This window comes from Chiloscyllium punctatum, chromosome 22 (genome assembly GCF_047496795.1).
Source record: "Chiloscyllium punctatum isolate Juve2018m chromosome 22, sChiPun1.3, whole genome shotgun sequence".
Taxonomy (NCBI): Eukaryota; Metazoa; Chordata; class Chondrichthyes; order Orectolobiformes; family Hemiscylliidae; genus Chiloscyllium; species Chiloscyllium punctatum.
The window spans coordinates 28,432,472-28,453,555 of record NC_092760.1 but is presented as its reverse complement, the minus strand read 5'-3'; positions in this window follow the sequence as shown (position 1 = coordinate 28,453,555).

The window sequence follows — 21,084 nt, the reverse complement described above, 5'->3', positions numbered from 1 at the left end:
TCTACTCTCAGTTCTGTGTTGGTTATTTATCTGTGCTCCCAGTTCAGTCTGTTTTTATCTATGTGTATTCGCAGTTCAGTGTTGTTTCACTATCTGTAATCTCAGTTCAGTGTTGTTCCTCTGCCTGTACTCACAGTTCAGTATTGTTTCTCTGTCTGTAATCTCAGTTCAGTGTTGTTTCTCAATCTGTACTAACAGTTCAGTGTGTTGTTTCTAGATCTGTCCTCTCAGTTCAGTGTTGTTCCTCTCTGTCTGTGCTCAGTTCAGTGTTGTCTGTCTGCCTGTAATCACAGTTCAGTGTTGTTTTGCACTCTGTTTTTACTGTTCAGTGTTGTTTCTCTATCTGTATTCACTGTTGAGAGTTGTTTCTCTATCTGTACTCACAGTTCACAGTTGTTTCTCTATCTGTACTCACAGTTCACAGTTGTTTCTCTATCTGTACTCACAGTTCACAGTTGTTTCTCTATCTGTACTCATTGTTCAGTGTTGTTTCTCTATCTGTACTCACAGTTCACAGTTGTTTCTCTATCTGTACTCACAGTTCACAGTTGTTTCTCTATCTGTACTCACAGTTTACAGTTGTTTCTCTATCTGTACTCACTGTTCAGAGTTGTTTCTCTATCTGTACTCATTGTTCAGTGTTGTTTCTCTATCTGTACTCACAGGGCACAGTTGTTTCTCTATCTGTACTCACAGTTCAATGTTTTTTTTGTACTCAGAGTTCAGTGTTGTTTCACTATCTGTAATCTCAGTTCAGTGTTTTTCCTCTGCCTGTATTCACAGATCAAGTATTGTTTACCTGTAATCTCAGTTCAGTGCTGTTTCTCGATCTGTACACTCAGATCAGTGTTGTTTCTCTGTCTGTACTCACAATTGAATGTTGTTTCACTATCAGTCCTCTCAGTTCAGTGTTGTTTCAATATCTGTACTCTAGCTGTATTCTTCTTTCTCTGTCTGTACTCTCAGTTCAGGTTTGTTTCTCAATCTGTACTCACAGTTCAGAGCTGCTTCTCTATCTGGACTTTCAGCTCAGTGTGTTGTTTCTCTATCTGGACCCTCAGTTCTGTGTTGGTTATTTATCTGTGCTCCAAGTTCAGTCTGTTTTTATCTATGTGTATTCGCAGTTCAGTGTTGTTTCACTATCTGTAATCTCAGTTCAGTGTTGTTCCTCTGCCTGTACTCACAGTTCAGTATTGTTTCTCTGTCTGTAATCTCAGTTCAGTGTTGTTTCTCAATCTGGACTAACAGTTCAGTGTGTTGTTTCTAGATCTGTCCTCTCAGTTCATGGTTGCTCTTCTCTGTCTGTGCTCAGTTCAGTGTTGTCTGTCTGCCTGTAATCACAGTTCAGTGTTGTTTTGCACTCTGTTTTTACTGTTCAGTGTTGTTTCTCTATCTGTATTCACTGTTGAGTGTTGTTTCTCTATCTGTACTCACATTTCAATGTTTGTTTTGTATTCAGAGTTCAGTGTTGTTTCAGTATCTGTAATCTCAGTTCAGTGTTGTTCCTCTCTGTCTGTAATCATAGTTCAAGTATTGTTTATCTGAAATCTCAGTTCAGTGCTGTTTCTGTGTCTGTACACTCAGTTCAGTGTTGTGTCTCTGTCTGTACTCACAATTGAATGTTGTTTCACTGTCAGTCCTCTCAGTTCAGTGTTGTTTCAATATCTGTACTCTAGCTGTATTCTTCTTTCTCTGTCTGTACTCTCAGATCAGGTTTGTTTCTCAATCTGTACTCACAGTTCAGTGCTGCTTCTCTATCTGGACTTTCAGCTCAGTGTGTTGTTTCTCTATCTGTACTCTCAGTTCTGTGTTGGTTATTTATCTGTGCTCCCAGTTCAGTCTGTTTTTATCTATGTGTACTCGCAGTTCAGTGTTGTTTCACTACCTGTAATCTCAGTTCAGTGTTGTTCCTCTGCTTGTACTCACAGTTCAGTATTGTTTCTCTATCTGTAATCTCAGTTCAGTATTGTTTCTCAATCTGGACTAACAGTTCAGTGTGTTGGTCCTAGATCTGTCCTCTCAGTTCAGTTTTGTTCCCTTCTGTCTGTGCTCAGTTCAGTGTTGTCTGTCTGCTTGTACTCACAGTTCAGTGTTGTTTTGCACTCTGTTTTTACTGTTCAGTGTTGTTTCTCTATCTGTATTCACTGTTCAGTGCTCTTTCTCTATCTGTACTCACAGTTCACAGTTGTTTCTCTATCTGTACTCACAGTTCACAGTTGTTTCTCTATCTGTACTCACTGTTCACAGTTGTTTCTCTATCTGTACTCACTGTTCAGAGTTGTTTCCCTACCTGTACTCATATTTCAATTTTTTTTTGTACTCAGAGTTCAGTGTTGTTTCAGTATCTGTAATCTCAGTTCAGTGTTGTTCCTCTCTGTCTGTATTCACAGATCAAGTATTGTTTATCTGTCATCTCAGTTCAGTGCCGTTTCTCTATCTGTACACTCAGTTCAGTGTTGTTTCTCTGTCTGTACTCTAGCTGTATTCTTCTTTCTCTGTCTGTACTCTCTGTTCAGGTTTGTTTCTCAATGTGTACTCACAGTTCAGTGTTGCTTTACTAACTGTACTCACAGTTCAGTTCTGCTTCTCAATCTGGACTTTCAGCTCAGTGTTTTGTTTCTCTATCTGTACTCTCAGTTCTGTGTTGGTTATTTATCTGTGCTCCCAGTTCAGTCTGTTTTTATCTATGTGTATTCGCAGTTCAGTGTTGTTTCACTGTCTGTAATCTCAGTTCAGAGTTGTTCCTCAGCCTGTACTCACAGTTCAGTATTGTTTCTCTATCTGTAATCTCAGTTCAGTGTTGTTTCTCAATCTGGATTTACAGTTCAGTGTGTTGTTTCTAGATCTGTCCTCTCAGTTCAGTGTTGTTCCTCTCTGTCTGTGCTCAGTTCAGTGTTGTCTGTCTGCCTGTACTCACAGTTCAGTGTTGTTTTGCACTCTGTTTTTACTGTTCAGAGTAGTTTCTCTCTCTGTATTCAGTGTTGAGTGTTGTTTCTCAATCTGTACTCACATTTCAATGTTTGTTTTGTACTCAGAGTTCAGTGTTGTTTCAGTATCTGTAATCTCAGTTCAGTGTTGTTCCTCTCTGTATGTAATCATAGTTCAAGTATTGTTTATCTGTAATCTCAGTTCAGTGCTGTTTCTCAATCTGTACACTGAGTTCAGTGTTGTTTCTCTGTCTGTACTCACAATTGAATGTTGTTTCACTATCAGTCCTCTCAGTTCAGTGTTGTTTCAATATCTGTACTCTAGCTGTATTTTTCTTTCTCTGTCTGTACTCTCAGATCAGGTTTGTTTCTCAATCTGTAATCTCAGTTCAGTACTGTTTCTCTATTTGGACTGTCAGCTCAGTGTGTTGTTTCTCTATCTGTCCTCTCAGTTCTTTGTTGGTTATTTATTTGTGCTCCCAGTTTAGTCTGTTTTTATCTATGTGGCCTCGCAGTTCAGTGTTGTTTCACTGTCTGTAATCTCAGTTCAGAGTTGTTCCTCAGCCTGTACTCACAGTTCAGTATTGTTTCTCTATCTGTAATCTCAGTTCAGTGTTGTTTCTCAATCTGGATTTACAGTTCAGTGTGTTGTTTCTAGATCTGTCCTCTCAGTTCAGTGTTGTTCCTCTCTGTCTGTGCTCAGTTCAGTGTTGTCTGTCTGCCTGTACTCACAGTTCAGTGTTGTTTTGCACTCTGTTTTTACTGTTCAGTGTAGTTTCTCTATTGTATTCGCTGTTCAGTGCTGTTTCTCTATCTGTACTCACAGTTCACAGTTGTTTCTCTATCTGTACTCACGGTTCACAGTTGTTTCTCTATCTGTACTCACATTTAACAGTTGTTTCTCTATCTGTACTCACTGTTCAGAGTTGTTTCCCTACCTGTACTCACATTTCAGTATTGCGTTACTAACTGTACTCACAGTTCAGTTCTGCTTCTCTATCTGGACTTTCAGCTCAGTGTTTTGTTTCTCTATCTGTACTCTCAGTTCTGTATTGGTTATTTATCTGTGCTCCCAGTTCAGTCTGTTTTTATCTATGTGTATTCGCAGTTCAGTGTTCTTTCACTATCTGTAATCTCAGTTCAGTGTTGTTCCTCTGCCTGTACTCACAGTTCAGTATTGTTTCTCTGTCTGTAATCTCAGTTCAGTGTTGTTTCTCAATCTGGACTAACAGTTCAGTGTGTTGTTTCTAGATCTGTCCTCTCAGTTCAGGGTTGTTCCTCTCTGTCTGTGCTCAGTTCAGTGTTGTCTGTCTGCCTGTTATCACAGTTCAGTGTTGTTTTGCACTCTGTTTTTACTGTTCAGTGTTGTTTCTCTATCTGTATTCACTGTTGAGTGTTGTTTCTCTATCTGTACTCACATTTCAATGTTTGTTTTGTATTCAGAGTTCAGTGTTGTTTCAATATCTGTAATCTCAGTTCAGTGTTGTTCCTCTCTGTCTGTAATCATAGTTCAAGTATTGTTTATCTGTAATCTCAGTTCAGTGCTGTTTCTCTATCTGTACTCACAATTGAATGTTGTTTCACTATCAGTCCTCTCAGTTCAGTGTTGTTTCAATATCTGTACTCTAGCTGTATTCTTCTTTCTCTGTCTGTACTCTCAGATCAGGTTTGTTTCTCAATCTGTACTCACAGTTCAGTGCTGCTTCTCTATCTGGACTTTCAGCTCAGTGCGTTGTTTCTCTATCTGTACTCTCAGTTCTGTGTTGGTTATTTATCTGTGTTCCCAGTTCAGTCTGTTTTTATCTATGTGTATTCGCAGTTCAGTGTTGTTTCACTATCTGTAATCTCAGTTCAGTGTTGTTCCTCTGCCTGTACTCACAGTTCAGTATTGTTTCTCTATCTGTAATCTCAGTTCAGTGTTGTTTCTCAATCTGGATTTACAGTTCAGTGTATTGTTCCTAGATCCGTCCTCTCAGTTCAGTGTTGTTCCTCTCTGTCTGTGCTCAGTTCAGTGTTGTCTGTCTGCTTGTACTCACAGTTCAGTGTTGTTTTGCACTCTGTTTTTACTGTTCAGTGTTGTTTCTCTATCTGTATTCACTGTTGAGTGTTGTTTCTCTATCTGTACTCACATTTCAATGTTTGTTTTGTATTCAGAGTTCAGTGTTGTTTCAGTATCTGTAATCTTAGTTCAGTGTTGTTCCTCTCTGTCTGTAATCATAGTTCAAGTATTGTTTATCTGTAATCTCAGTTCAGTGCTGTTTCTCTATCTGTACTCACAATTGAATATTGTTTCACTATCAGTCCTCTCAGTTCAGTGTTGTTTCAATATCTGTACTCTAGCTGTATTCTTCTTTCTCTGTCTGTACTCTCAGATCAGGTTTGTTTCTCAATCTGTACTCACAGTTCAGTTGTGCTTCTCTATCTGGACTTTCAGCTCAGTGTGTTGTTTCTCTATCTGTACTCTCAGTTCTGTGTTGGTTATTTATCTGTGTTCCCAGTTCAGTCTGTTTTTATCTATGTGTATTCGCAGTTCAGTGTTGTTTCACTATCTGTAATCTCAGTTCAGTGTTGTTCCTCTGCCTGTACTCACAGTTCAGTATTGTTTCTCTGTCTGTAATCTCAGTTCAGTGTTGTTTCTCAATCTGGATTTACAGTTCAGTGTGTTGTTTCTAGATCTGTCCTCTCAGTTCAGTGTTGTTCCTCGCTGTCTGTGCTCAGTTCAGTGTTGTCTGTCTGCCTGTACTCACAGTTCAGTGTTGTTTTGCACTCTGTTTTTACTGTTCAGTGTAGTTTCTCTGTTGTATTCGCTGTTCAGTGCTGTTTCTCTATCTGTACTCACAGTTCACAGTTGTTTCTCTATCTGTACTCACGGTTCACAGTTGTTTCTCTATCTGTACTCACATTTAACAGTTGTTTCTCTATCTGTACTCACTGTTCAGAGTTGTTTCCCTACCTGTACTCACATTTCAGTATTGCGTTACTAACTGTACTCACAGTTCAGTTCTGCTTCTCGATCTGGACTTTCAGCTCAGTGTTTTGTTTCTCTATCTGTACTCTCAGTTCTGTATTGGTTATTTATCTGTGCTACCAGTTCAGTCTGTTTTTATCTATGTGTATTCGCAGTTCAGTGTTGTTTCACTGTCTGTAATCTCAGTTCAGTGTTGTTCCTCTGCCTGTACTCACAGTTCAGTATTGTTTCTCTGTCTGTAATCTCAGTTCAGTGTTGTTTCTCAATCTGGATTTACAGTTCAGTGTGTTGTTTCTAGATCTGTCCTCTCAGTTCAGTGTTGTGCCTCTCTGTCTGTGCTCAGTTTAGTGTTGTCTGTCTGCCTGTACTCACAGTTCAGTGTTGTTTTGCACTCTGTTTTTAGTGTTCAGAGTAGTTTCTCTATCTGTATTCACTGTTGAGTGTTGTTTCTCTATCTGTACTCACATTTCAATGTTTGTTTTGTACTCAGAGTTCAGTGTTGTTTCAGTATCTGTAATTTCAGTTCAGTGTTGTTCCTCTCTGTCTGTACTCACAGATCAGTGTTGTTTCTCTGTCTGTACTCACAATTGAATGTTGTTTCACTATCAGTCCTCTCAGTTCAGTGTTGTTTCAATATCTGTACTCGAGCTGTATTCTTCTTTATCTGTCTGTACTCTCAGATCAGGTTTGTTTCTTAATCAGTAATCTCAGTTCAGTACTGTTTCTCTATCTGGACTGTCAGCTCAGTGTGTTGTTTCTCTATCTGTCCTCTCAGTTCTTTGTTGGTTATTTATTTTTGCTCCCAGTTTAGTCTGTTTTTATCTATGTGGACTCGCAGTTCAGTGTTGTTTCACTGTCTGTAATCTCAGTTCAGAGTTGTTCCTCAGCCTGTACTCACAGTTCAGTATTGTTTCTCTATCTGTAATCTCAGTTCAGTGTTGTTTCTCAATCTGGATTTACAGTTCAGTGTGTTGTTTCTAGATCTGTCCTCTCAGTTCAGTGTTGTTCCTCTCTGTCTGTGCTCAGTTCAGTGTTGTCTGCCTGCCTGTACTCACAGTTCAGTGTTGTTTTGCACTCTGTTTTTACTGTTCAGTGTAGTTTCTCTATTGTATTCGCTGTTCAGTGCTGTTTCTCTATCTGTACTCACAGTTCACAGTTATTTCTCTATCTGTACTCACAGTTCACAGTTGTTTCTCTATCTGTACTCACATTTAACAGTTGTTTCTCTATCTGTACTCACTGTTCAGAGTTGTTTCCCTACCTGTACTCACATTTCAGTATTGCTTTACTAACTGTACTCACAGTTCAGTTCTGCTTCTCGATCTGGACTTTCAGCTCAGTGTTTTGTTTCTCTATCTGTACTCTCAGTTCTGTGTTGGTTATTTATCTGTGCTACCAGTTCAGTCTGTTTTTATCTATGTGTATTCGCAGTTCAGTTTTGTTTCACTATCTGTAATCTCAGTTCAGTGTTATTCCTCTGCCTGTACTCACAGTTCAGTATTGTTTCTCTGTCTGTAATCTCAGTTCAGTGTTGTTTCTCAATCTGTATTCAATGTTCAGTGTTGTTTCTCTATCTGTACTCATAGTTCACAGTTGTTTCTCTATCTGTACTCGCAGTTCACAGTTGTTTCTCTATCCGTACTCACTGTTCACAGTTGTTTCTCTATCTGTACTCATTGTTCAGTGTTGTTTCTCTATCTGTACTCACAGTTCACAGTTGTTTCTCTATCTGTACTCACAGTTCAATGTTTTTTTTGTACTCAGAGTTCAGTATTGTTTCAGTATCTGTAATCTCAGTTCAGGGTTTTCCTCTGCTTGTACTCACAGATCAAGTATTGTTTATCTGAAATCTCAGTTCAGTGCTGTTTCTCGATCTGTACACTCAGTTCAGTGTTGTTTCTCTGTCTGTACTCACAATTGAATGTTGTTTCACTATCAGTCCTCTCAGTTCAGTGTTGTTTCAATATCTGTACTCTAGCTGTATTCTTCTTTCTCTGTCTGTACTCTCAGATCAGGTTTGTTTCTCAATCTGTACTCACAGTTCAGTTCTGCTTCTCTATCTGGACTTTCAGCTCAGTGTTTTGTTTCTCTATCTGTACTCTCAGTTCTGTGTTGGTTATTTATCTGTGCTCCCAGTTCAGTCTGTTTTTATCTATGTGTATTCGCAGTTCAGTGTTGTTTCACTATCTGTAATCTTAGTTCAGTGTTGTTCCTCTGCCTGTACTCACAGTTCAGTATTGTTTCTCTGTCTGTAATCTCAGTTCAGTGTTGTTTCTCAATCTGGACTAACAGTTCAGTGTGTTGTTTCTAGATCTGTCCTCTCAGTTCAGGGTTGTTCCTCTCTGTCTGTGCTCAGTTCAGTGTTGTCTGTCTGCCTGTAATCACAGTTCAGTGTTGTTTTGCACTCTGTTTTTACTGTTCAGTGTTGTTTCTCTATCTGTATTCACTGTTGAGTGTTGTTTCTCTATCTGTACTCACATTTCAATGTTTGTTTTGTATTCAGAGTTCAGTGTTGTTTCAGTATCTGTAATCTCAGTTCAGTGTTGTTCCTCTCTGTCTGTAATCATAGTTCAAGTATTGTTTATCTGTAATCTCAGTTCAGTGCTGTTTCTCTATCTGTACTCACAATTGAATGTTGTTTCACTATCAGTCCTCTCAGTTCAGTGTTGTTTCAATATCTGTACTCTAGCTGTATTCTTCTTTCTCTGTCTGTACTCTCAGATCAGGTTTGTTTCTCAATCTGTACTCACAGTTCAGTTGTGCTTCTCTATCTGGACTTTCAGCTCAGTGTGTTGTTTCTCTATCTGTACTCTCAGTTCTGTGTTGGTTATTTATCTGTGTTCCCAGTTCAGTCTGTTTTTATCTATGTGGCCTCGCAGTTCAGTGTTGTTTCACTGTCTGTAATCTCAGTTCAGAGTTGTTCCTCTGCCTGTACTCACAGTTCAGTATTGTTTCTCTATCTGTAATCTCAGTTCAGTGTTGTTTCTCAATCTGGATTTACAGTTCAGTGTGTTGTTTCTAGATCTGTCCTCTCAGTTCAGTGTTGTTCCTCTCTGTCTGTGCTCAGTTCAGTGTTGTCTGTCTGCCTGTACTCACAGTTCAGTGTTGTTTTGCACTCTGTTTTTACTGTTCAGTGTAGTTTCTCTGTTGTATTCGCTGTTCAGTGCTGTTTCTCTATCTGTACTCACAGTTCACAGTTGTTTCTCTATCTGTACTCACGGTTCACAGTTGTTTCTCTATCTGTACTCACATTTAACAGTTGTTTCTCTATCTGTACTCACTGTTCAGAGTTGTTTCCCTACCTGTACTCACATTTCAGTATTGCGTTACTAACTGTACTCACAGTTCAGTTCTGCTTCTCGATCTGGACTTTCAGCTCAGTGTTTTGTTTCTCTATCTGTACTCTCAGTTCTGTATTGGTTATTTATCTGTGCTACCAGTTCAGTCTGTTTTTATCTATGTGTATTCGCAGTTCAGTGTTGTTTCACTATCTGTAATCTCAGTTCAGTGTTGTTCCTCTGCCTGTACTCACAGTTCAGTATTGTTTCTCTGTCTGTAATCTCAGTTCAGTGTTGTTTCTCAATCTGGATTTACAGTTCAGTGTGTTGTTTCTAGATCTGTCCTCTCAGTTCAGTGTTGTTCCTCTCTGTCTGTGCTCAGTTTAGTGTTGTCTGTCTGCCTGTACTCACAGTTCAGTGTTGTTTTGCACTCTGTTTTTACTGTTCAGAGTAGTTTCTCTATCTGTATTCACTGTTGAGTGTTGTTTCTCTATCTGTACTCACATTTCAATGTTTGTTTTGTACTCAGAGTTCAGTGTTGTTTCAGTATCTGTAATTTCAGTTCAGTGTTGTTCCTCTCTGTCTGTACTCACAGATCAGTGTTGTTTCTCTGTCTGTACTCACAATTGAATGTTGTTTCACTATCAGTCCTCTCAGTTCAGTGTTGTTTCAATATCTGTACTCTAGCTGTATTCTTCTTTATCTGTCTGTACTCTCAGATCAGGTTTGTTTCTCAATCTGTAATCTCAGTTCAGTACTGTTTCTCTATCTGGACTGTCAGCTCAGTGTGTTGTTTCTCTATCTGTCCTCTCAGTTCTTTGTTGGTTATTTATTTGTGCTCCCAGTTTAGTCTGTTTTTATCTTTGTGGACTCGCAGTTCAGTGTTGTTTCACTGTCTGTAATCTCAGTTCAGAGTTGTTCCTCAGCCTGTACTCACAGTTCAGTATTGTTTCTCTGTCTGTAATCTCAGTTCAGTGTTGTTTCTCAATCTGGATTTACAGTTCAGTGTGTTGTTTCTCGATCTGTCCTCTCAGTTCAGTGTTGTTCCTCTCAGTCTGTGCTCAGTTCAGTGTTGTCTGTCTGCCTGTACTCACAGTTCAGTGTTGTTTTGCACTCTGTTTTTACTGTTCAGTGTTGTTTCTCTATCCGTATTCACTGTTGAGTGTTGTTTCTCTATCTGTACTCACAGTTCACAGTTGTTTCTCTATCTGTACTCACAGTTCACAGTTGTTTCTCTATCTGTACTCATTGTTCACAGTTGTTTCTCTATCTGTACTCATTGTTCAGTGTTGTTTCTCTTTCTGTATTCAATGTTCAGTGTTGTTTCTCTATCTGTACTCATAGTTCACAGTTGTTTCTCTATCTGTACTCGCAGTTCACAGTTGTTTCTCTATCTGTATTCACTGTTCAGTGCTCTTTCTCTATCTGTACTCATTGTTCAGTGTTGTTTCTCTATCTGTACTCACAGTTCACAGTTGTTTCTCTATCTGTACTCACAGTTCAATGTTTTTTTTGTACTCAGAGTTCAGTATTGTTTCAGTATCTGTAATCTCAGTTCAGGGTTTTCCTCTGCTTGTACTCACAGATCAAGTATTGTTTATCTGAAATCTCAGTTCACTGCTGTTTCTCGATCTGTACACTCAGTTCAGTGTTGTTTCTCTGTCTGTACTCACAATTGAATGTTGTTTCACTATCAGTCCTCTCAGGTCAGTGTTGTTTCAATATCTGTACTCTAGCTGTATTCTTCTTTCTCTGTCTGTACTCTCAGATCAGGTTTGTTTCTCAATCTGTACTCACAGTTCAGTTCTGCTTCTCTATCTGGACTTTCAGCTCAGTGTTTTGTTTCTCTATCTGTACTCTCAGTTCTGTGTTGGTTATTTATCTGTGCTCCCAGTTCAGTCTGTTTTTATCTATGTGTATTCGCAGTTCAGTGTTGTTTCACTATCTGTAATCTCAGTTCAGTGTTGTTCCTCTGCCTGTACTCACAGTTCAGTATTGTTTCTCTGTCTGTAATCTCAGTTCAGTGTTGTTTCTCAAGCTGGACTAACAGTTCAGTGTGTTGTTTCTAGATCTGTCCTCTCAGTTCAGGGTTGTTCCTCTTTGTCTGTGCTCAGTTCAGTGTTGTCTGTCTGCCTGTAATCACAGTTCAGTGTTGTTTTGCACTCTGTTTTTACTGTTCAGTGTTGTTTCTCTATCTGTATTCACTGTTGAGTGTTGTTTCTCTATCTGTACTCACATTTCAATGTTTGTTTTGTATTCAGAGTTCAGTGTTGTTTCAGTATCTGTAATCTCAGTTCAGTGTTGTTCCTCTCTGTCTGTAATCATAGTTCAAGTATTGTTTATCTGTAATCTCAGTTCAGTGCTGTTTCTCTATCTGTACTCACAATTGAATGTTGTTTCACTATCAGTCCTCTCAGTTCAGTGTTGTTTCAATATCTGTACTCTAGCTGTATTCTTCTTTCTCTGTCTGTTCTTTCAGATCAGGTTTGTTTGTCAATCTGTACTCACAGTTCAGTTGTGCTTCTCTATCTGGACTTTCAGCTCAGTGTGTTGTTTCTCTATCTGTACTCTCAGTTCTGTGTTGGTTATTTATCTGTGTTCCCAGTTCAGTCTGTTTTTATCTATGTGGCCTCGCAGTTCAGTGTTATTTCACTGTCTGTAATCTCAGTTCAGAGTTGTTCCTCAGCCTGTACTCACAGTTCAGTATTGTTTCTCTATCTGTAATCTCAGTTCAGTGTTGTTTCTCAATCTGGATTTACAGTTCAGTGTGTTGTTCCTAGATCTGTCCTCTCAGTTCAGTGTTGTTCCTCTCTGTCTGTGCTCAGTTCAGTGTTGTCTGTCTGCCTGTACTCACAGTTCAGTGTTGTTTTGCACTCTGTTTTTACTGTTCAGTGTAGTTTCTCTGTTGTATTCGCTGTTCAGTGCTGTTTCTCTATCTGTACTCACAGTTCACAGTTGTTTCTCTATCTGTACTCACGGTTCACAGTTGTTTCTCTATCTGTACTCACATTTAACAGTTGTTTCCCTATCTGTACTCACTGTTCAGAGTTGTTTCCCTACCTGTACTCACATTTCAGTATTGCGTTACTAACTGTACTCACAGTTCAGTTCTGCTTCTCGATCTGGACTTTCAGCTCAGTGTTTTGTTTCTCTATCTGTACTCTCAGTTCTGTATTGGTTATTTATCTGTGCTACCAGTTCAGTCTGTTTTTATCTATGTGTATTCGCAGTTCAGTGTTGTTTCACTATCTGTAATCTCAGTTCAGTGTTGTTCCTCTGCCTGTACTCACAGTTCAGTATTGTTTCTCTGTCTGTAATCTCAGTTCAGTGTTGTTTCTCAATCTGGATTTACAGTTCAGTGTGTTGTTTCTAGATCTGTCCTCTCAGTTCAGTGTTGTTCCTCTCTGTCTGTGCTCAGTTTAGTGTTGTCTGTCTGCCTGTACTCACAGTTCAGTGTTGTTTTGCACTCTGATTTTGCTGTTCAGAGTAGTTTCTCTATCTGTATTCACTGTTGAGTGTTGTTTCTCTATCTGTACTCACATTTCAATGTTTGTTTTGTACTCAGAGTTCAGTGTTGTTTCAGTATCTGTAATTTCAGTTCAGTGTTGTTCCTCTCTGTCTGTACTCACAGATCAGTGTTGTTTCTCTGTCTGTACTCACAATTGAATGTTGTTTCACTATCAGTCCTCTCAGTTGAGTGTTGTTTCAATATCTGTACTCTAGCTGTATTCTTCTTTATCTGTCTGTACTCTCAGATCAGGTTTGTTTCTCAATCTGTAATCTCAGTTCAGTACTGTTTCTCTATCTGGACTGTCAGCTCAGTGTGTTGTTTCTCTATCTGTCCTCACAGTTCTTTGTTGATTATTTATTTGTGCTCCCAGTTTAGTCTGTTTTTATCTATGTGGACTCGCAGTTCAGTGTTGTTTCACTGTCTGTAATCTCAGTTCAGAGTTGTTCCTCAGCCTGTACTCACAGTTCAGTATTGTTTCTCTATCTGTAATCTCAGTTCAGTGTTGTTTCTCAATCTGGATTTACAGTTCAGTGTGTTGTTTCTAGATCTGTCCTCTCAGTTCAGTGTTGTTCCTCTCTGTCTGTGCTCAGTTCAGTGTTGTCTGTCTGCCTGTACTCACAGTTCAGTGTTGTTTTGCACTCTGTTTTTACTGTTCAGTGTAGTTTCTCTATTGTATTCGCTGTTCAGTGCTGTTTCTCTATCTGTACTCACAGTTCACAGTTATTTCTCTATCTGTACTCACAGTTCACAGTTGTTTCTCTATCTGTACTCACATTTAACAGTTGTTTCTCTATCTGTACTCACTGTTCAGAGTTGTTTCCCTACCTGTACTCACATTTCAGTATTGCTTTACTAACTGTACTCACAGTTCAGTTCTGCTTCTCGATCTGGACTTTCAGCTCAGTGTTTTGTTTCTCTATCTGTACTCTCAGTTCTGTGTTGGTTATTTATCTGTGCTACCAGTTCAGTCTGTTTTTATCTATGTGTCTTCGCAGTTCAGTTTTGTTTCACTATCTGTAATCTCAGTTCAGTGTTATTCCTCTGCCTGTACTCACAGTTCAGTATTGTTTCTCTGTCTGTAATCTCAGTTCAGTGTTGTTTCTCAATCTGTATTCAATGTTCAGTGTTGTTTCTCTATCTGTACTCATAGTTCACAGTTGTTTCTCTATCTGTACTCGCAGTTCACAGTTGTTTCTCTATCCGTACTCACTGTTCACAGTTGTTTCTCTATCTGTACTCATTGTTCAGTGTTGTTTCTCTATCTGTACTCACAGTTCACAGTTGTTTCTCTATCTGTACTCACAGTTCAATGTTTTTTTTGTACTCAGAGTTCAGTATTGTTTCAGTATCTGTAATCTCAGTTCAGGGTTTTCCTCTGCTTGTACTCACAGATCAAGTATTGTTTATCTGAAATCTCAGTTCAGTGCTGTTTCTCGATCTGTACACTCAGTTCAGTGTTGTTTCTCTGTCTGTACTCACAATTGAATGTTGTTTCACTATCAGTCCTCTCAGTTCAGTGTTGTTTCAATATCTGTACTCTAGCTGTATTCTTCTTTCTCTGTCTGTACTCTCAGATCAGGTTTGTTTCTCAATCTGTACTCACAGTTCAGTTCTGCTTCTCTATCTGGACTTTCAGCTCAGTGTTTTGTTTCTCTATCTGTACTCTCAGTTCTGTGTTGGTTATTTATCTGTGCTCCCAGTTCAGTCTGTTTTTATCTATGTGTATTCGCAGTTCAGTGTTGTTTCACTATCTGTAATCTTAGTTCAGTGTTGTTCCTCTGCCTGTACTCACAGTTCAGTATTGTTTCTCTGTCTGTAATCTCAGTTCAGTGTTGTTTCTCAATCTGGACTAACAGTTCAGTGTGTTGTTTCTAGATCTGTCCTCTCAGTTCAGTGTTGTACCTCTCTGTCTGTGCTCAGTTCAGTGTTGTCTGTCTGCCTGTAATCACAGTTCAGTGTTGTTTTGCACTCTGTTTTTACTGTTCAGTGTTGTTTCTCTATCTGTATTCACTGTTGAGTGTTGTTTCTCTATCTGTACTCACATTTCAATGTTTGTTTTGTATTCAGAGTTCAGTGTTGTTTCAGTATCTGTAATCTCAGTTCAGTGTTGTTCCTCTCTGTCTGTAATCATAGTTCAAGTATTGTTTATCTGTAATCTCAGTTCAGTGCTGTTCAGTGTTGTTTCTCTGTCTGTACTCTCAGATCAGGTTTGTTTCTCAATCTGTACTCACAGTTCAGTACTGTTTCTCTATCTGGACTGTCAGCTCAGTACAGGCTGAGGAACAACTCTGAACTGAGATTACAGACAGTGAAACAACACTGAACTGAGTGTCCACATAGATAAAAACAGACTAAACTGGGAGCACAAATAAATAATCAACAAAGAACTGTGAGTACAGATTGAGAAACAAACCTGATCTGAGAGTACAGACAGAGAAAGAAGAATACAGCTAGAGTACAGATATTGAAACAACACTGAACTGAGAGGACTGATAGTGAAACAACATTCAATTGTGAGTACAGACAGAGAAACAACACTGAACTGAGTGTACAGATCGAGAAACAGCAGTGAACTGAGATTTCAGATAAACAATACTTGATCTGTGAGTACAAGCAGAGGAAAACCCTGAACTGAGATTACAGATACTGAAACAATACTGAACTCTGAGTACAAAAAAAACATTGAACTGTGAGTACAGATAGAGAAACAACTGTGAACTGTGAGTACAGATAGAGAAACAACACTGAACAATGAGTACAGATAGAGAAACAACTGTGAACAGTGAGGACGGATAGAGAAACAAGTGTGAACTGCGAGTACAGATAGAGAAACAACTGTGAACTATGAGTACAGATAGAGAAACAACACTGAACATTGAATACAGATAGAGAAACAACACTGAACAATGAGTACAGATAGAGAAACAACTGTGAACAATGAGTACAGATAGAGAAACAACTGTGAACTGTGAGTACAGATAGAGAAACAACACTCAACAGTGAATACGGATAGAGAAACAACACTGAACAGTAAAAACAGAGTGCAAAACAACACTGAACTGTGAGTACAGGCAGACAGACAACACTGAACTGAGCACAGACAGAGAGGAACAACACTGAACTGAGAGGACAGATCGAGAAACAACACACTGAACTGTAAATCCAGATTGAGAAACAACACTGAACTGAGATTACAGACAGAGAAACAATACTGAACTGTGAGTACAGGCAGAGGAATAACACTGAACTGAGATTACAGATAGTGAAACAACACTGAACTGCGAATACACATAGATAAAAACAGACTGAACTGGTAGCACAGATAAATAACCAACACAGAACTGAGAGTACAGATAGAGAAACAAAACACTGAGCTGAAAGTCCAGATCGAGAAGCAGAACTGAACTGTGAGTACAGTTAGTAACGCAATACTGAAATGTGAGTACAGGTAGGGAAACAACTCTGAACAGTGAGTACAGATAGAGAAACAACTGTTAAATGTGAGTACAGATAGAGAAACAACTGTGAACTGTGAGTACAGATAGAGAAATAACTGTGAACTGTGAGTACAGATAGAGAAACAGCACTGAACAGCGAATACAATAGAGAAACTACACTGAACAGTAAAAACAGAGTGCAAAACAACACTGAACTGTGAGTACAGGCAGACAGACAACACTGAACTGAGCACAGACAGAGAGGAACAACACTGAACTGAGAGGACAGATCTAGAAACAACACACTGAACTGTAAATCCAGATTGAGAAACAACACTGAACTGAGATTACAGATAGAGAAACAATACTGAACTGTGAGTACAGGCTGAGGAACAACTCTGAACTGAGATTACAGACAGTGAAACAACACTGAACTGCGAGTCCACATAGATAAAAACAGACTAAACTGGGAGCACAAATAAATAATCAACAAAGAACTGTGAGGACAGATAGAGAAACAACACACTGAGCTGACAGTCCAGATAGAGAAACAGTACTGAACTGAGATTACAGATTGAGAAACAAACCTGATCTGAGAGTACAGACAGATAAAGAAGAATACAGCTAGAGTACAGATATTGAAACAACACTCAACTGAGAGGACTGATAGTGAAACAACATTCAATTGTGAGTACAGACAGAGAAACAACACTGATCTGTGAGTACAGACAGAGAGGAACAACACTGAACTGAAATTACAGATACTGAAACAACACTGAACTCTGAGTACAAAACAAACATTGAAATGTGAGTACAGATAGAGAAACAACACTCAACAGTGAATACAGATAGAGAAACTACTCTGAACAGCAAAATCAGAGTGCAAAACAACACTGAACTGTGAGTACAGGCAGACAGACAACACTAAACTGAGCACAGACAGAGAGGAACAACACTGAACTGAGAGGACAGATCTAGAAACAACACACTGAACTGTAAATCCAGATTGAGAAACAACACTGAACTGAGATTACAGACAGAGAAACAATACTGAACTGTGAGTACAGGCAGAGGAACAACACTGAACTGAGATTACAGATAGTGAAACAACACTGAACTGCGAATACACATAGATAAAAACAGACTGAACTGGTAGCACAGATAAATAACCAATACAGAACTGAGAGTACAGATAGAGAAACAAAACACTGAGCTGAAAGTCCAGATCGAGAAGCAGAACTGAACTGTGAGTACAGTTAGTAACGCAATACTGAAATGTGAGTACAGGTAGGGAAGCAACTCTGAACAGTGAGTACAGATAGGGAAACAACTGTTAAATGTGAGTACAGATAGAGAAACAACTGTGAACCGTGAGTACAGATAGAGAAACAACTGTGAACTGTGAGTACAGATAGAGAAACAGCACTGAACAGCGAATACAACAGAGAAACTACACTGAACAGTAAAAACAGAGTGCAAAACAACACTGAACTGTGAGTACAGGCAGACAGACAACACTGAACTGAGCACAGACAGAGAGGAACAACACTGAACTGAGAGGACAGATCTAGGAACAACACACTGAACTGTAAATCCAGATTGAGAAACAACACTGAACTGAGATTACAGATAGAGAAACAATACTGAACTGTGAGTACAGGCTGAGGAACAACTCTGAACTGAGATTACAGACAGTGAAACAACACTGAACTGCGAGGCCACATAGATAAAAACAGACTGAACTGGGAACACAGATAAATAACCAACACAGAACTGAGAGTACAGATAGAGAAACAACACACTGAGCTGAAAGTCCAGATAGAGAAGCACAACTGAACTGTGAGTACAGATTGACAAACAAACCTGATCTGAGAGAACAGACAGAGAAAGAAGAATACAGCTAGAGTACAGATATTGAAACAACACTGAACTGAGAGGACTGATAGTGAAACAACATTCAATTGTGAGTACAGATAGAGAAACAGCACTGAACTGAGATTACAGATAAACAATACTTGAACTATGATTACAGACAGAGAGGAACAACACTGAACTGAGATTACAGATACTGAAACAACACTGAACTCTGAATACAAAACAAACATTGAAATGTGAGTACAGATAGAGAAACAACACTCAACAGTGAATACAGATAGAGAAACAACACTGAACAGTAAAAACAGAGTGCAAAACAACACTGAACTGTGATAACAGGCAGACAGACAACACTGAACTGAGCACAGACAAAGAGGAACAACCCTGAACTGAGAGGACAGATCTAGAAACAACACACTGAACTGTTAGTCCAGATTGAGAAACAACACTGAACTGAGATTACAGACAGAGAAACAATACTGAACTGTGAGTACAGGCAGAGGAACAACACTGAACTGAGATTACAGATAGTGAAACAACACTGAACTGCGAATACACATAGATAAAAACAGACTGAACTGGGAGCACAGATAAATAACCAACACAGAACTGAGAGTACAGATAGAGAAACAAAACACTGAGCTGAAAGTCCAGATAGAGAAGCAGAACTGAACTGTGAGTACAGATTGAGAAACAAACCTGATCTGAGAGTACAGACAGAGAAAGAAGAATACAGCTAGAGTACAGATATTGAAACAACACTGACCTGAGAGGACTGATAGTGAAACAACATTCAATTGTGAGTACAGACAGAGAAACAACACTGAACTGAGTGTACAGATCGAGAAACAGCACTGAACTGAGTTTTCAGATAAACAATACTTGATCTGTGAGTACAAGCAGAGGAAAACCCTGAACTGAGATTACAGATACTGAAACAATACTGAACTCTGAGTACAAAAAAAACATTGAACTGCGAGTACAGATAGAGAAACAACTGTGAACTGTGAGTACAGATAGAGAAACAACACTGAACAATGAGTACAGATAGAGAAAGAGCACTGAACAGTGAATACAGATAGAGAAACAACTGTGAACTGCGAGTACAGATAGAGAAACAACTGTGAACTATGAGTACAGATAGAGAAACAACACTGAACATTGAATACAGAAAGAGAAACAACACTGAACAATGAGTACAGATAGAGAAACAACTGTGAACAATGAGTACAGATAGAGAAACAACTGTGAACTGTGAGTACAGATAGAGAAACAACTGTGAACTGTGAGTACAGATAGAGAAACAACACTCAACAGTGAATACGGATAGAGAAACAACACTGAACAGTAAAAACAGAGTGCAAAACAACACTGAACTGTGAGTACAGGCAGACAGACAACACTAAACTGAGCACAGACAGAGAGGAACAACACTGAACTGAGAGGACAGATCTAGAAACAACACACTGAACTGTAAATCCAGATTGAGAAACAACACTGAACTGAGATTACAGACAGAGAAACAATACTGAACTGTGAGTACAGGCAGAGGAACAACACTGAACTGAGATTACAGATAGTGAAACAACACTGAACTGCGAATACACATAGATAAAAACAGACTGAACTGGTAGCACAGATAAATAACCAATACAGAACTGAGAGTACAGATAGAGAAACAAAACACTGAGCTGAAAGTCCAGATCGAGAAGCAGAACTGAACTGTGAGTACAGTTAGTAACGCAATACTGAAATGTGAGTACAGGTAGGGAAACAACTCTGAACAGTGAGTACAGATAGGGAAACAACTGTTAAATGTGAGTACAGATAGAGAAACAACTGTGAACCGTGAGTACAGATAGAGAAACAACTGTGAACTGTGAGTACAGATAGAGAAACAGCACTGAACAGCGAATACAACAGAGAAACTACACTGAACAGTAAAAACAGAGTGCAAAACAACACTGAACTGTGAGTACAGGCAGACAGACAACACTGAACTGAGCACAGACAGAGAGGAACAACACTGAACTGAGAGGACAGATCTAGGAACAACACACTGAACTGTAAATCCAGATTGTGAAACAACACTGAACTGAGATTACAGATAGAGAAACAATACTGAACTGTGAGTACAGGCTGAGGAACAACTCTGAACTGAGATTACAGACAGTGAAACAACACTGAACTTCGAGGCCACATAGATAAAAACAGACTGAACTGGGAACACAGATAAATAACCAACACAGAACTGAGAGTACAGATAGAGAAACAACACACTGAGCTGAAAGTCCAGATAGAGAAGCACAACTGAACTGTGAGTACAGATTGACAAACAAACCTGATCTGAGAGAACAGACAGAGAAAGAAGAATACAGCTAGAGTACAGATATTGAAACAACACTGAACTGAGAGGACTGATAGTGAAACAACATTCAATTGTGAGTACAGATAGAGAAACAGCACTGAACTGAGATTACAGATAAACAATACTTGAACTATGATTACAGACAGAGAGGAACAACACTGAACTGAGATTACAGATACTGAAACAACACTGAACTCTGAATACAAAACAAACATTGAAATGTGAGTACAGATAGAGAAACAACACTCAACAGTGAATACAGATAGAGAAACAACACTGAACAGTAAAAACAGAGTGCAAAACAACACTGAACTGTGATAACAGGCAGACAGACAACACTGAACTGAGCACAGACAAAGAGGAACAACCCTGAACTGAGAGGACAGATCTAGAAACAACACACTGAACTGTTAGTCCAGATTGAGAAACAACACTGAACTGAGATTACAGACAGAGAAACAATACTGAACTGTGAGTACAGGCAGAGGAACAACACTGAACTGAGATTACAGATAGTGAAACAACACTGAACTGCGAATACACATAGATAAAAACAGACTGAACTGGGAGCACAGATAAATAACCAACACAGAACTGAGAGTACAGATAGAGAAACAAAACACTGAGCTGAAAGTCCAGATAGAGAAGCAGAACTGAACTGTGAGTACAGATTGAGAAACAAACCTGATCTGAGAGTACAGACAGAGAAAGAAGAATACA